This window comes from Suricata suricatta, chromosome 14, assembly GCF_006229205.1.
Source record: "Suricata suricatta isolate VVHF042 chromosome 14, meerkat_22Aug2017_6uvM2_HiC, whole genome shotgun sequence".
Classification (NCBI taxonomy): Eukaryota; Metazoa; Chordata; class Mammalia; order Carnivora; family Herpestidae; genus Suricata; species Suricata suricatta.
The window spans coordinates 73,958,722-73,974,929 of record NC_043713.1 but is presented as its reverse complement, the minus strand read 5'-3'; the positions used below and the strand labels follow the sequence as shown (position 1 = coordinate 73,974,929).

The following is a 16,208-nucleotide window of genomic DNA, read 5'->3' as shown; positions in this document are numbered from 1 at the left end:
GGAGGGGCGGCGGCGCCCCCTCGCGGCCAAGCTGGCAGGGGGAGGGCCCCACAGGCCTTCAGGCCCTGCTGTCAGCCTTTCTGTCCGTCTCAAAGTCACGAGCCTGACTGTCTGGCTGACAGATCTATCTCCTGTCTTGACATCTCAGTCTGATCTGTGTCTGTCCATCCATCGGTCATTCAGTCATCACATATCCCTCCACTGGAGAGTCAGATTTGTCCACCTGTCTATCTGTCTCCCAGTAGGACATTTCCCAGGAGGACCCTAAATCAGTACCAGGCAAAGCAGGGAACCTTTGGAGGACCTTTCGTGGGGTCGCCCTCTGAACAGATGGCAGTACAGCTTGCAATCCAGCCTTTGGGGCCAGATTCAATACTTACAAGGTTATAAATACCTTAATCTTCCACATGTCTACCCTCCCTAGAGGGAGACTTTTCCAAAACTCTACAAGGAGCAGAAGGGACTCCACCTTAGATACTAAGGGGAAAACTTCAAGGAGATTATACCCAGTTCCAGGCACAGTTTCCTAAAACACCCACTCACTCAGAGATCAGGTTAATAATAAGAGCTTCGGCTCATGGAGTGCCAGATCCTAAGAGCTATTATCTAAGTTAATTCTCATAGAGGCAGTTATTACTATCAGCCCTCCCCCATCCTTTGCAAAGGGAATGGCAGTTTGTTGATTCTATATAAAAATGCCCTGAAAGCACCACTTTGAGTTCCCCGGCCCCCAAGACCCTCTGGGTCAAGTCAGGTCCTGGAGAAAGCAGATAGAGTTGGGGGTGGGCGGGTAACGCTCATGAAAGAGAAAGAGGAAGAAGCAGAATTGGGCATTGGGCAAGGGCTCATCTGACAAAGATAGACAACTTGTCAGGGAGCACCAGAACAAAAACTCGTTAGAGGACCCGCTATGGGCAGAAGTGTTCAAGCCCCAGGACCTCCAGCATGTTCAGCCATTGGCTAGAAATACCCTGGAAGAGTGTAGCCTTCCCCTTGATCTGAGTGACAAGCTCTTTCTTTTTCCTTTTTTTTTTTTCACGTTTATTTATTTTTGAGAGAGAGACACACAGAGCATGAGCGGGGCAGGGTCAGAGAGAGAGGGAGACACAGAATCAGAAGCAAGCTTCAGGCTCTGAGCTGTCCGTCAGCACAGAGCCTGACGCGGGGCTTCAACCCATGAACTGGGAGATCATGATCTGAGCTGAGGTGGGCCACTTAACCGACTGAGCCACCCAAGCGCCCCTCTCTTTTTTTTAATGTTTATTTATTTTTGAGAGAGAGAGGCTCGCACACACAAGTTGGGGAGAAGGGGCAGAGACAGAGAGGGAGACACAGAATCCGAAGCAAGTTCCAAGCTCTGAGCTTGGAACACAGATGAGAGTCTCGAACTCACAAACTGTGAGATCATGATCTGAGCCAAAGTCAGACAGACACTTACCTGACTGAGCCACCCAGGTGCCCCTCTAACTGACAAGCTCTTTCTTGAAGGCAGAACCAAGCAGCTCACCTTTGGCTACCAAGTCCTCCTATGTTAAAATTCAAGAGCCAAGACTGCCCTTCCAACACTTGTTTTGTAAACACTTCTCACTACTGCAATTTACATTGAGTGGTGGGATTCTTTGGTCAATGTCTCACATCCTATCAGACTAAAGGCATGTGAAGACAGGAACCAGGTCCATTTCTGCTCACCATATAGCCCTCAGTGTGTGCATGGCTTATAAGGAGGTGATGCTCTCTCTATATCTGCTGAATGACTAGTGGGCTCTATACCTGACACTTGGAACGAAGCAAACCACATAGTCCCTTTCCTCAGAAGTTCATGGTTTAACTGAAGAATCTGAAGATAAGCAGTGAGGTCGTTCATTAATCCCCTTAAAGGTGAGCTATTTAATGGTGCCTGCCCTGAACCAGGAGCTGTCCTCAGGCTGGAGATACAGCGATGAATAAATCTGATACGGTGCCTGCCTTCTTCAGGTTTATAGTCAAAAGGGTGGGCAGAAAGGCAAACAGGCCTCTATGAAGGATGGCTAATCTCACACCATTCCCCACTGCCTAGAATAGCATCTGCAAAGGTCTGTGGGCAACACAGTGGCCAAGGTGCATTGAACTAGAAAGAATTCACAGCATGAAATATGAGGTAGGGAGTGATAATGGGGAGACAGAAGGGTCAGCAGGGTTTTTTTTAATGTTGCTTACAGGTTGATACAGTAACATTTAGGATACACTGGATTGGATAAAACATTGTTTCTTTTTATCTTTTTTAATATAGCTACTAGAAAACTGTAAATTATATATATGATTTGCATTTTGTTTTTACTGGATAGGTCTGAGTTAGAGTGCTTAGTGGGCCATTATAAGTATGTTTCCTAAAGCTGAACTTGCACTGACAGGCAGATAGACAGTACTGATTTCAGGGGCCCCAGGGTGAGGAAAAGCCCCTGAGAAAGCAGATCTTCCAGGGTCACTCCATCGCCAAATGTGCAGGGGCGCCTTTCTTTACTCTGTGGAATATCTCTGTGCTACTCCTTCTGCCCTGGTGGCTATGGATGTCCCAGTATTTGGTGGTGTGGGGTAGAGGTTAAGTGCACATTGCTTAGGCAGAGGGACTCCACCCAGGTTCATACCCCAGCTATGCACCTTGCTGGTGATGAACTTCTGGCCATTTGCTCTGCACCTCAGCTTTCCTCCTCTGCGGAAAGATGAATAGTCTCCTCCCAGAACCGGAAGCAGGCTCCAGAGTCTGAGCTGTCAGCACAGAGACCGAGACGGGGCTCGAACCCACGGACCGTGAGATCATGACCTAACTGAAGTTGGTGGCTTAACCGACTGAGCCACCCAGGTGCCCCTCATTTCAATTTTAATCAGTATAAACAATATCAGAGATTTCTCACTTTTTATTTTTCACGGAAATCTTCCAAATCCAGTGTGTATTGTGCACCTAGAGTACGTCTCAGTTTGACGAGCCACATGCCAAGTGCTCAGTAGCCACATGTGGCCAGTGGGGACCCTGTGGGACAGCGCAGCCTTTAAATATGAGTTGGCATCATTATTTTGGGGAATTTCAACTTAAAAGCCATTTCCTTAGAAAATCCCTCCCTGACCTGCAGGGCCCCTGTTATTAAGATCTTTTTTTAGCACCCCGGAAGCAGTCCTGACAGTTAGAATTAAACAGTTCCTGGGGCGCCTGGGTGGCTCAGTCGGTTAAAGCCTCCGACTTCAGCTCAGGTCAGATCTCACGTTCATGGGTTTGAGCCCCGCGTCAGGTTCTGTGCTGACAGCTAGCTCAGAGCCTGGAGCCTGCTTCCGGTTCTGTGTCTCCCTCTCTCTCTGACCCTCCCCCTCTCATGCTCTGTCTCTCTCTGTATCAAAAATAAATAAAACATTAAAAAAAAGAATTAAACAGTTCCTGTGCAATCGTCTTTTGCATCTACCCATCTCATACTAGACTCTAGATGCCAGGAAGGCAGAGACCGCGTCTCAACAGTGCATGATTGGCATGAGCAAGAAGGGATTCAAAGGGAGAGGAAGACTTAGAAAGATGAGTCATGTGTGTGGCTGAGGTAGTTAGGCATCTACCTTTTGATTTTGGCTCAGGTCATGATCTCATTGCTTTGAGTTCAAGCCCTGGGCTCTGCGCTGATGTCATAGAGCCTGCTTGGGATTTCTCTCTCCCTTTCTCTCTGCCCCTACCTGGTGCTCTCACTTGCTCTCTCTGTCTCCCTCTCTCTCTCAAAATAAATAAATAAAAATAATAAATAAAATTTTTTTAAAAACTTTAGAGAAGTAAACTCCAGAGCTTACAATATAGATGTGGACATTTTCTTTATGGTTGTTGTTCACTGTAGGAAGAAATTTAGGGGGAAAAAAAAGATCAACTAAAAGATAAAATTAAATGTCCGTAATAAAAAAATCTTGATGTGCATCCTTATTTCCTGAAGATTGTTTCCTAGGAGTGGAAGTGCTATATCGGAAGTTAAGTGCTCTGTTTGTTCGTGTTTTTGCTGAGTGTTGACAAAGTGCTGTCCACCCCAGCTGTGTCCAGACAAATGTATAATCGATATTTCGTGAGCACCAACTAGCACACGGCACTTTAGAGTGACCCCCTGAAGAATCCCCCAGCAGATGGGTACAAGTACCACCCGAGGGATGAAAGATGAGTAAATGGTACCCAGGTATAGATTTCTTTTTTTTTTTAATTTTTAATGTTTATTTCTTTTTAAGAGAGAGAAAGAGACAGAGCATGAGCGGGGGAGGGGCAGAAGAGAAGGAGACTCAGGATCCTAAGTAGGGGCTCCAGGCTCCAAGCTGTCAGCACAGAGCCCAACACGAGTCTTGAACTCATGAACCACAAGATCATGACCTGAGCCAAAGTTGAACACCTAACCGACCGAGCCACCCAGGCACTCCGAGATTTCTTATTTTAGTCGTTACTCACGTGTATTAGAAAATTACCTAATTAGCCCACAAAACCACTACCGCTGACTCGTGAACAACACTGGTTTGAAGTGTGCAGGTCCAAGCATATATGGATGTTTTTCTATCGCAATTTAGGTAAATAAAAAGCAAGTCATTTACAGAGAAATAATTAGTTGGAGTTACAGCACAGTGGATTCTTAGTGACAGCAAAACTGGTGGTGGAGCTGGGGACGCTTCCCCTTGCGCGGCGGCTCCTCAAGGTCACTGTGTCGTTGAAGGAGTTGAGCTGCGCAGAGAAACGCTCTGGGGAAACGGAACAATGGAACAGCTCTGCTGAAATCCCGGCTTCCCCGTCACCAGTCTCCTCCGTAAGGTGGCAGTAGTGAGGCTTCTTCTCGGTGACGGACCACTCCACACCTGCCTGCGAAGGGAGGGATTCCACACAAAGAAGCAGAAGGCATCTCAAGAGACTGTCCAGGCTTTCTGTGGATGAAGGGGGGTGGGTTTCCCCTCCAAAGCTGCTCCACCCTCCGTGTCCCCATGTCAGCTAACGGCCCCACGTGTTGACAGGTGCACACCTGGAAGTCATCACCAGTCCCCCGGCCCCTCACCTCCCACAGCCAGTCCTGCCCACCACCTATTGGGGGTAATCCGCGTCCCTCCCCTGTTTCCCCCTCCAACGCCATCTCTCTAGGGGCAGCCAACCCACTACCTGGGATTACTGCGCTCAGCTCCAAACTGGGTTCCTGGGGTCTATTTTCCACCCATAAGCCAATGCTATCCTTTTTTTTTTTTTTTTTTTTTTTGAGCGACAGAGAGAGACAGCGTGAGCAGGGGAGGGTCAGAGAGAGAGGGAGACACAATCTGAAGCAGGCTCCAGGCTCTGAGCTGTCAGCACAGAGCCCAACGCGGGGCTTGAACCCACGAACTGTGAGATCATGACCTGAGCCGAAGCCGGACGCTCAACCGACTGAGCCACCCAGGCGCCCCCCGTTATCCTTTTTTAAAAATCAACTTTAGGGGCACCTGGGTGGCTCAGTCGGTTAAAGCCTCCGACTTCAGCTCAGGTCAGATCTCACGTTAATGGGTTCGAGCCCCACGTCAGGCTCTGTGCTGACAGCTAGCTCAGAGCCTAGAGCCTGCTTCGGATTCTGTGTCTCCTTCTCTCTCTGCCGGTCCCCCTCTCATGCTCTGTCTCCATCTATATCAAAAATAAATAAAACATTAAAAAAAATTTTTTTAATAAAAAATAAATAAAAATCAACTTTATTAAGGTGCTTGGGTGGCTCTTAAATTAGCTTAACCGAATGACTCTTGATTTCTGTTCGGGTCATGACCTCACAGCTCATGAGTTAAAGCCCCGCATCGGGCTCTGTGCAGAACCTGCTTGAGATTCTCTTTCTCTCTCTGCCCCACCCCTCTTTTCTCTCTCAAAAATAAGCACTTTAAAAAATCAAATTTAGAGGCGCCTGTGTGGCTCAGTCGGTTGAACGTCCCACTCCGGCTCAGGTCATGATCTCGCAGTTTGTGGGTTTGAGCACCCTGTGCCGGGCTCTGTGCTGCAGCTCAGAGCCTGGAGTCTGCTTCAGATTTGGTGTCTCCCTCTCTCTCTGCTCCTCTCCTCATAATCTGCCTCTCAAAAATAAATAAATGTTAAAAAATTTTTTAATCAAATTTATTGAAGTATAATTTATACCTAATAAGACGCACCTGTTTCAAGTGTACTAGTTTAATGGGCTTTGACATCCATGTAACCACTGCCTCAATCAAGATACAGAACATTCCATTGCTCTTTCCTGCCCCTTGCACTTCATCCCCTGTCCTCTGACTGCTGGCCCCAGGTAACCACTGATTTGCTTTCTGTGACTAGAGATTACTATGCATTTTCTTTATAATGTACTTATAGAAACAGAATCATACAATATATATTCTCTCTCTCTTTTTTGCAGGGTATGGGAGGTATGGCTTCTTTGCCTCAGCATGTTCCTGAGATTCATCGACGTTATATGTACCAAGAGTTTGCTCCTTTTAAAAAGAAATGTTTAGGGGTGCCTGGGTGGCTCAGTCAGTTAAACGTCTGACTTCGGCTCAGGTCATGATGTCATGGTTTGTGGGTTTGAGCCCCGCATCAGGCTCTCTGCTGTCAGTCCAGAGCCCACTTCAGATCCTTTGTCCTCTCTCTGCCCCTCCCCTGCTCAATCTCTCTCTCTCTCTCTCAAAATTAAACTTTAAAAATGTTTATTTATTTTGAGAGAGAGAGTGTGTGCCTGTGCGTGGGAGAGGGGCAAAGAGAGGGAGAAAGAGAGAATCCCCAGCAGGCTCCACACCATCAAGGGGTTTGAACTCACAAATCCTGAGATCATGACCTGAGCCACCCAGGCACCCCGAGTTTGCTCCTCTTTATTGCTGAGTAGTACTCCTTTGTATGGATGTGCCACACTCTGCATGGACGTGCCACACTTTGGTTCCCTGCCATCCTACTGAAGGATATTTGGGCTGTGCCTCCAGTTCTGGCTACTAGGAATTCAGCTGCTATGAACATTCTTAGAGAAGTCTTCAGGTGGACATATGTTTTCAGTTCTTTAGATAATTTACCTAGGAGTGGAATGGCTGGGTCACAAAGTAATGTCTAAAAAATGTACATTGTCACATTATCATTCCTTTGCTTCACCAATGCAGTGGTTTCCTGTTGCACTGAGAACAGACCCCAAATCCTCACGAGGATCTCCAAGGCTGCACCCCGGATCTTGTCTTCTTCCAGTCTCCCCTGATTCGTGCTGCTCCGTTACGTCCCTCGAGCACGGCAAACTAGTTCTGACTTTGAGGTCTTCACAGCTGTGAGACTCTTTCTGGAATGTTCTTCCCAGATCTTGGAACAGCTGTTCCTGCTCACCACTGAGGTTTCATTTCACGAGTCACCTCTGTGGGTCCTGGACATTTTATCTACACTCTCTTACCCCCTTGTCAGACGCTATATCCCTTTATGCTGGTTTATTTTATTTACTTTCACCTTTTGACATTATGTTCTATATTTATTTGTTTGCCTGTAGATTATGTGTCTCTCCCTCCCCCCATGGAAGTGTCAGCACTCTGAGAAGAGGGACTGGGCTTACCAGTGTCCAGAAGGGAAGGTGTTCAGTAAGTATTATTTGAAAGAAGGAAAGGCACAAAGAGACGTGTAGCCCGAGCTGCGGGTTATTGCATGATCAGGACGGGACCCCAGCCCCAGCCACTCCACTGCATACTGTTCACAGAATTTCCTAGACTGACAGCAAAGTCTCAGGTACTGGGGCCTCAGCTGCAGTGCTGTTTTTGTTTGTTTTTTAAATACTTAATTTAAAAAATATTTTTTAGGGGTGTCTGGGTGGCTCAGTTGGTTAAGCGCCAGCTTCAGCTCAGGTCATGATCTCACGTTTCATGGGTTCGAGCCCTGCATCGGGCTCTGTGCTGACAGCTAGCTCAGAGCCTGGAGACTGCTTCAGACTCTGTGTCTCCCTCTCTCTATGACCCTCCCCTGCTCGCACTGTCTCTCTCTCTCTCTCTCTCTCTCTCAATAATAAATAAAAGATTTTATTAAAAAAATAAATAAAAAATATTTTTAAATGTTCATTCATTTTTGAGAGGGGGTAAGGGGCAGAGAGAGAGGGAGACACAGATTCCAAAGCAGGCTCCAGGCTCTGAGCTGTCAGCACAGAGCCCAAGGTGGGGCTTGAACTCATGAGCCACAAGATCACAACCTGAGCTGATGTTGGACGCTTAACTGACTGAGCCACCCAGGCGCCCCCTTTAAGATTTAGTTTTTAAGAAATCTGTACATTCTACATGGGCTCCAACTCATGACCTCGAGACCAAGAACCACGCATTCTCCCAAGCTGGCCAGGCGCCCCTGCAATGCTGTTTTTGAGAGCAGAAGACTGGAAACAACCCAATGTCCATCCACAGGGGAATGGTTACATAAACTACCTACAGGCCTACAATGGAAAACTGTGTAGCCACAGAAGAGAACCAGGAAGATCATTATGTATTAATATGAAACAGTCTCCAAGATCTAAAAAAAAAAATAAAATAAAACTGAACACTGTGTGTCACATGTGTATCATTTGTGGGGGAAAGTGGGAAACAATATACTTGTTTATGAGATGCTCCTATATGCTGAGAGATCTGGAAGAATCCATAAACACTTGTGTTAACTGGCAGAGGGTCAGAGTGGGAGCAAAGTGGTTGGGGTCAGGAGTGGGAAGACAATTTCACTAAATACTCTTTTGAGTCTTCTGAACTTTCTTTTTTCTTTGAGAGAGAGAGAGAAGTGAGTGGGAGGGGCAGAAAAAGAGGGAGAGACCGAATCTCAAGCAGGCTTTGTGCTATCAGCACCGAGCCTGACGTGGGCTTGATCTCATGAACCATGAGACCATGACCTGAGCTGAAATCAACAGTTGGACACTTAACCAATGGAGCCACTCAGCCTCCCCATTGAATCTTCTGAACTTTGAACCACATATGTGATCTTACCTATTCCCATAATGAATTAATATTTTAAAAATAAAATACAGGGGCACCCAGGTGGCTCTATCAGTTGAGCATCCAACTTGGGCTCAGGTCACGATCTTATGATTTGTGGGTTTGAGCCCTGCACTGGGCTCTGTGCTGACAGCTCAGAGCCTGGAGCCTGCTTCAGATTCTGTGTCTCCCTCTCTCTCTCTGCCATTCCCCCACTCACACTCTGTCTCTCTCTTCCAAAAATAAATAAACATTTAAAAAATAGAAATAAAAAATAAAATAAAAATAAGATACTGGGGTGCTTGGGTGGCTCAGTGGGTTGAATATCCCACTCTTGATTTCAGCCCCACATCAGGCTCCACACAGAGCATGGAGCCTGCTTAGGACTCTCTTTCTTTCTCTCTCTGCCCCTCCCCTCCTTGTGCACCCCCTTTCTCTCTAAAATAAAACATAAAATTACATTGTAAAAATGACACTACAGATGTTAACATGAAGGGGAATTAGCAGTTTAAGAGTGATTCAGTTGAGGTTTGGAAATATTTCCTGGAAAAGACTGAACATGGACCTGAGTTTTGAAGACTGGAAGCCAGGCGGCGGGAAGGGCATTCCAGAAGGGGCTGGTGTTCAAAAGAGCCCCCCAATAAGGGCAGCAAGAATGAAAGGTTCCAACCTTGCCTGCTTATCTCCCCAGCTGGCTTAGAGGGTGAATCCACTTCAGTTTAAATCGCAGCCCTGCCACCTGCCAAGTGTGTGACCTTGGGCATGATATCTCATCTTTCTGAGCCTCAGTGTTCTCATCAGTGAATGTGTATGAGGTTGCAGGTCTGATACTTTGTAGCTGGGGGACTTGGGGCAAGTGGCTTAACCTCTCTGAGCCTCTGTTGCCTTAACTGTAAAATCTGGATAATAAAACAAGGTTTTATTTGAATAACAAGGTTGTTATGTAAATTCAACAAGAAAAATGCAAGAAAAGCACTGAGAGAAACTGAAGCTGTAATTGTCGTGGGAGAATCAAAGTGGGACTTTAGGGTGGGGAGAGAAAAGGACAGACTTGAGAGTCTATTGAGCCACCAAAGGTTTGTGGAAACAAGATCATGAACATTATTAATCATATTAATACTTATTATTACAGAATAATTATTTAGAATAATTATTTTTATTTTTATTTTAAAAATTTATTCACTTTGAGAAAGAGAGAGAAAGAGAGAGAGAGAGAGATAGGGAGAGAGAAAACACCGGTGGGGGAGGGGCAGAGACAAAAGGGGACAAAGGTTTTGAAGCAGGCTCAATGCAGGGCTCGAACTCACAGACCAGGAGATCATGACCTGGGCCGAAGTCAGACACTTAACCGACTGAGCCACCCAGGTGCCCCAGAATAATAATTATTTTTATTTTTATTTTTAAAATTTTTTTTCTATTTTTTATTTATTTTTGAGAGACAGAGACGGCACGAGCAGGGGAGGGTCAGAGAGAGAGGGAGACACAATCTGAAGCAGGCTCCAGGCTCTGAGCTGTCAGCACAGAGCCTGGCACGGGGCTCAAGCCCACGAACCATGAGATCATGACCTGAGCCGAAGCCAGACACTTAGCCGACTGAGCCACCCAGGGGTCCCAATAATTATTTTTAAAAAAGAATAATGATTATCATTGGAAATATTTGTTTGACATGTGGGATGCACCATGCTATCTTCTACATCATCCAATTCAATTCTTTCAAAAATCTAATGGGGATTTCATGTCTGTTTTACAGGCCAGGAAACTGCAGCTTGTAAGAAAAGTCACCCACGGAGGCCACATTAGGCACAAAGTAGCAATGTCAGGATTCAAAGCCAGGCCTCTCTGACTGGAGAGTCCAGGGGCGGGCTCATGAATGGGAGCTTGGGATGGAGTTGCTGCTTGTTGGCAAGTTGGAGCCCCTCAGCCGGCTTGGACACAGTGCCTCAGGAAGGCTCTGCTGCCTCTGACTTAGAAGGGAAGGTGTGGTCTGGGTCTCTTGCCTTCCTGCTGAAATAATCCTTCAGGACACCAGCATAAAACCAAGTGATTTTCCATGACCTCTAACCTCAGGGGACCCAATGTGTCTACTTTCTCCCTTCTCAGCTCCAGTCACAGGGAATGACTTTCAATTGCTCTGAGGCCACGTCCCCCAGGCTCCAGATGCCTGCAGGTGCTGGTGCTCCTGCTAAAGTTCATCCTGTCCTCTTTGTCCAGGGTAACTCCTCTCCTTTAGGTCACAGCTCAGCTAACCCCGCCTCCAGGAAGCCTTCCCTGACCACCACCCAGGCTTGGATAATGGGTCCCACAACCCCCACCAAAGCATTCAACTCTGTGTCAGTCACCAGCAGAAACACTTTTCTTTCAATACTCACAATATCATTCAATACTCACAAAATTCTATGGCACATCAGAATCATCTGGGAAACTTTAAAATAGGTACATTTTTGCCCAGAACACGAGACCTCAGAAATTCGGATTTAATTGGCTTAGAATGCAGCCTGGACATCAGGATTTTTAAAAGCTCACCAGCCGATTCTTGGGCACAGCCAGGGTGGAGACCCTCTGGCCTCTGAGATGGATGAGACCCCGACACTCCTTTTACAGCCAGGGAAACTGAGGCACAGAGAAGTTGAAGTGGCCTAGGATCACATAGGTAGCAAATAGTGGAGTAAGGATTTTAACCCAGAAAGTCTGGCTTCAAAGCTTCACAGAAGAAAGTCACTTGGTCTTAATTTCTCCAGCAGTGGAGAGCCAGCTCTCTTCTGAGACAGACACTGATGGCCCCTCTGGCATGAAATATTTTTACCCTCGAGAAGCCAGGGATTCTAACAGACAGTCTGCAGTGACTTGAACCCTAAGAAGATTGTATGTCCCTCCCTCTTTCCTTCCCTAACCGGGTGGAGTCCTGTGAACCCTGCGGAGCACATCCAAACATATTCATCAAACATTCTCCAGATGCTCTCCTATGTGGCTCTGTGGGTGAATACATTGGAATAGCTTTGGGGAAGCTGACTTGGGGACATGTCTCAAAATGCAGAATATGCATGGCCTTTGTGCAGCCAATCAGACTTAACAGAATGTTCCTAGAAAGATCCCACGAGCAGCAAGGCTGTACATCCAAGGATGTTCATGGGAGCACTGCTTATATTCAGGAAAAGCTGGAAACATCCCAAATGCCCATGCATAGGGGATTGGTCAGCTGAAATGGGATATATCCATGCAGGAAGAGGGGAGCTATGTACTAACATGGAAAATATGTCCGCAAGATATTATTTAGCAGAAAGGAAAAGGAAGTGGCAGAACTGTATGTAGAGTATAAGTCAATGTTTGTTAATAATTATGTTGATATAGAAATAGAACAATTTGGAGGAATAGTCTGACCTGTGGCTTTCTCTTCTAGCAGTTGAAGTGGAATTATGGTGGTAGTAGTGGGGTCTTTGGCTGTCTCTTCATATATATTATATATATGTAATGCTTGGGTTTTACATACAAACATGCAATAATTTTGAAACCAGAAAAAAAGTTAGGTTGTGAAGCAGCTAACAATATGGATTCACCTTAAAACAGCTAATTTTTTAAAAACTTTTTTATATTTATTTATTATTGAGACAGAGAGAAACAGAGCATGAGTGGGGGAGGGGCAAAGAGAGAGGGAGACACAGAATCTGAAGACAGGCTCCAGGCTCTGAGCTGTGAGCGCAGAACCCGACACAGGGCTCAAAACCACAAACCGTGAGATCATGACCTGAGCCAAAGTCGGATGCTTAACCGACTGAGCCACCCGGGCGCCCCTGGATGCTTTTCCCTCTTGTGTTTGCTTACCAGTTAGTCATTATTTTACTTACTTGCTATTATAAATTCTAAGCAAATCCCTACCACACACAAGCCCACGCCACATGGGTCAGTGTTTGCCGAGCATCATCTGACATTCTGGTCAACACAAAAGTTGCCATGGGAAGGAGCACCGTCTTCTATTTCCTTCACGCCTCGTTTGATACCCTGATTAGCCACCTTGGCAACCAGCTAAGGTGGAAAGAAAGGGTTGGGGTGCATTTCCTGATCATACAATCAAAGATATTTATATTGAAATTTCAGCCTGTGGATAGCACACCTGGCTGCTCTTGAAATTCTGAACATGGGGTCTCCCGGATGCCCCTCTTAGCAATTATCACTGACCTCTTCTTTCCATCAGGTTCACTCAGTTCTGATACATTGGCTTATCTGAGGACACTTCTTGAGTTCTGGGATCATAGGTCCTAAATGCAGGGTACTTCCCCAGTCCTAGGAGACCTATCCTGGGTTCTAGAGGAGCGGCATTAATTTATCTTACTCAGCCAGATTTGCTGGCTGATCAGGAAGCAGTAGAGGAGAGTGATCAAGGAAAGCAAAGGGTTTTCAGTATTAAATGGTCCCTGCAGCAAGTGTTCATTCCCCAGATTACTGATCACTTTTACAGTAAAGAGAGCAGTTACTGTCTTAACCAGGTGCTTAAGTTCAGCATCACTGAAAAATGGAAGATGCAGTAAAAGTTCACAGAGCCAGCTTTAAAGTTCTCTCGAATCTAATCAAGCTGGGAAGTCTTGGTTACAGGAAATATACGATGACAAAGGAATACGTTAATCAACACGTTGGGAACACAATCAGATGGAGTCAGAATGTGGGGCTTCTACAAGACACCTGTCTTGGATTCTTCAAAAAAAAAAAAATCAATATCATGAAGGAAAGAAAAAAGGCAGAGAGACGTGTCTAGATTTTAAAAGACTTCACATGGAAAATAAAGTCGGGGTGCCTGGCTGGCTCAGTCAGTAGAGCATGTGACCCTTGATCTCAGGATCATGAGTTCAAGCCCCATGTTGGACATGGAACCTACTTTAAAAAAGAAAAGTGATTCAGTCACTCTAGAAAGTAATCTGGGAATTTCTTACAAAATTAAACATGTAATTTCCAATATGGCCCAGATAATTAAAATTTTTTTTTAAATTTTATGTTTTATCTATTTTTTGAGAAAGAGAGAGAGAGTGAGCAGGGCAGGGACAGAGAGAGAGAGAGGGAGAGACAGAATCAGAAGACAGGCTTCAGGCTCTGAGCTAGCTGTCAGCACAGAGCCTGACCCAGGGCTCGAACCCACAAACCATGAGATCATGACCTGAGCCAAAGTCGGATGCTCAACCGAGCCACCCAGGCACCCCAAGAATTAAAATTTTATGCCTTACACAAAACTTGGTGGTTTTCTCTTTAAAAAAAAATGTTTTTTGAGAGAGAGACGGCACTTGAGCAAGGGAAGGGCAGAGAGAGAGAGAGAGAGAGAGAGAGAGAGAGAGAGAGAATCCTGAGCAGGCTCCACACTACCAACATAGAGCTCAAGGTGGGAGGGGTGGGAGGGCCTGCGCCCACAAACCTTGAGATCATGACTTGGGCCGAAATCTACGGTCGGACACGTAATCAACTGACCCACCCAGGCTCCCCTTTTTTTCCTTTTTCAGTAAGCTCTAGGCCCAACAAGGGGCTTGAACTCATGACCCAAGATCAAAGGTCTCATGCTCTACTGACTGATCTAAAAGTCCCAGCCAGGGGCCCTTGCTCACACAAAACTAGTACACGAATATTCTTAGGAGCTTTATTGGTGATGGCAAAATACTAGAAATAACTCGCATGTCCTTGAAAGGGTGAATGGTGGAACCAACTCCCGTACTTCCATAAACAGAATACTACTCAGCAAGAGAAAGGAATGAACTATTAATCCATGCAACAACCTGGATGGACCTCAAGGACATTATGTTTGGTGAAAAAGTCAATCTCCAAAAGTCATATACTCCATTTCTATGACTCCATTTCTATAGAACTCTGGAAAACGCCAACTATAGTGACAGAAGGGAGTGGGAAGAGTAGGGGGAGGTGGGAGACAGGGAAGTGGGGAGGCGGGGAGGGAGTGATGAATGTGTTCATTCTCTGTATTGTAATGGTGTCCTGCGTGTACATGTCTCAAAACTTATAAAATTGTATGCTTAAAAAAAAGTGTGGTTTATTGAATGTCAATTATAACTCAAAAGAGCTGTTTAAAAAAAAAAAAAGGAATGATGATTCCACTACATCTCCCTGGTTATTTTCTTCATAGCACTGAACTACTCTGTAATTTTCTACTTTACCTGTTTGTTTACTTATTTGTTGTCTGTCTCAAAACTGTGAACTCCCTGGGGCGCCTGGGTGGCTCAGTCTGTTAAGCGTCCGGCTTCAGCTCTCAGGTCATGATCTCTCACGGTTTGTGGGTTTGAGCCCCGTGTCGGGCTCTGTGCTGACAGCTGGCTCAGAGCCTGTGGAGCCTGCTTCAGATTCTGTATCTCCCTCTCTCTCTCTGACCCTCCCCTGTTGAGCTCTTTCTGTTTCTCAAAAATAAATAAAAATTTAAAAAATGTAAAACAACAACAACAAAAACCTGTGAACTCCCTGAAACAGGGATTGGGTCTAATTTACTGATGGGCGGTTTTCCCCAAGGTCGCCCTAAAGCAATAGATACCTGTCCTTCACCTTAGCCATTAAAAACCAAATCCTTTTGCTTACAGACCAGAGTTTTTGATGGATGATGGCCTGAGCATGTCCAGAGGGACCTGCCATGAGCAGGGGTGGGACTCCTGAGGGTGTTTGTCCTGGGACACTCCTGGACTCCTAAAGGAGAACAAGACTAGAGGCAGCCGGTGCAGCGGAATCCAGTACACCACTAGGGTTAAGGTGACTTAGTTGACAGCACACAGCTCTGCCTCGAAATCCATAATGGGACCTGAGTAAATAATTGTACTGTCTTTTTCCTCTCGGTTGTTTTAAAATGCTACTTACAGGTGAAAAAACTCAGGACCCCCTTCCATCTTCGAAAACCCGTGACTCTCAAGAAGATTGGCCACGTGGAATATAAAATAAGTAACTCTCCCTTCACCGAAATAGAGACGACATAAAACAGCACATTTTTGGACTTTACTTAATCGCGCCAGGACAATTTGTAAAACCATAAGCTACAAAGCTTGAAATCCAGTACTGGGCGGTCACATAGGTAACTTACTAATAGCTTACTTTCAACACAGAAAAACTCAGTCTCCGTAGAGACTGTCAAAAATTGCCAATGCCGACTATATTTCAAGTCGTCATGGCGGGGTATTGGGAAAAGTTTTCAATTAGCAATAATCGCGCCTCGGATAAACCTCATTGGCTACGATACTGCCACTGCGCAAAGCTGGAGACTGTGAGCACGCACCCTGCTCCCCCACAGATGACAACTACCTTTACAGTGAGGGTGAGTGACTGCCAGC

The 16,208-nt window shown here is 45.8% G+C and overlaps 1 long non-coding RNA gene and 1 other non-coding gene across 3 annotated transcripts in view; both read right to left on the bottom strand.

The window, feature by feature from the left end:
- Positions 1–4,528: 4,528 nt before the first annotated feature.
- LOC115278098 overlaps positions 4,529–16,208 on the bottom strand; it is a 33,583-nt gene continuing 21,903 nt past the window's right edge. Inside the window, exons 4-5 of one of the 2 annotated variants that reach the window (XR_003902694.1) lie at positions 11,437–11,549; positions 4,529–4,837 (exon numbers count right to left, since the gene is read on the bottom strand). This is a non-coding gene — a long non-coding RNA (uncharacterized LOC115278098). The remainder of the gene's footprint in view (positions 4,838–11,436; positions 11,550–16,208) is intronic. The other variant, XR_003902695.1, reaches the window with a different exon arrangement.
- LOC115278610 lies at positions 15,994–16,134 on the bottom strand. Its single transcript, XR_003903001.1, has one exon. It is a non-coding gene; the product is annotated as a U4 spliceosomal RNA (small nuclear RNA).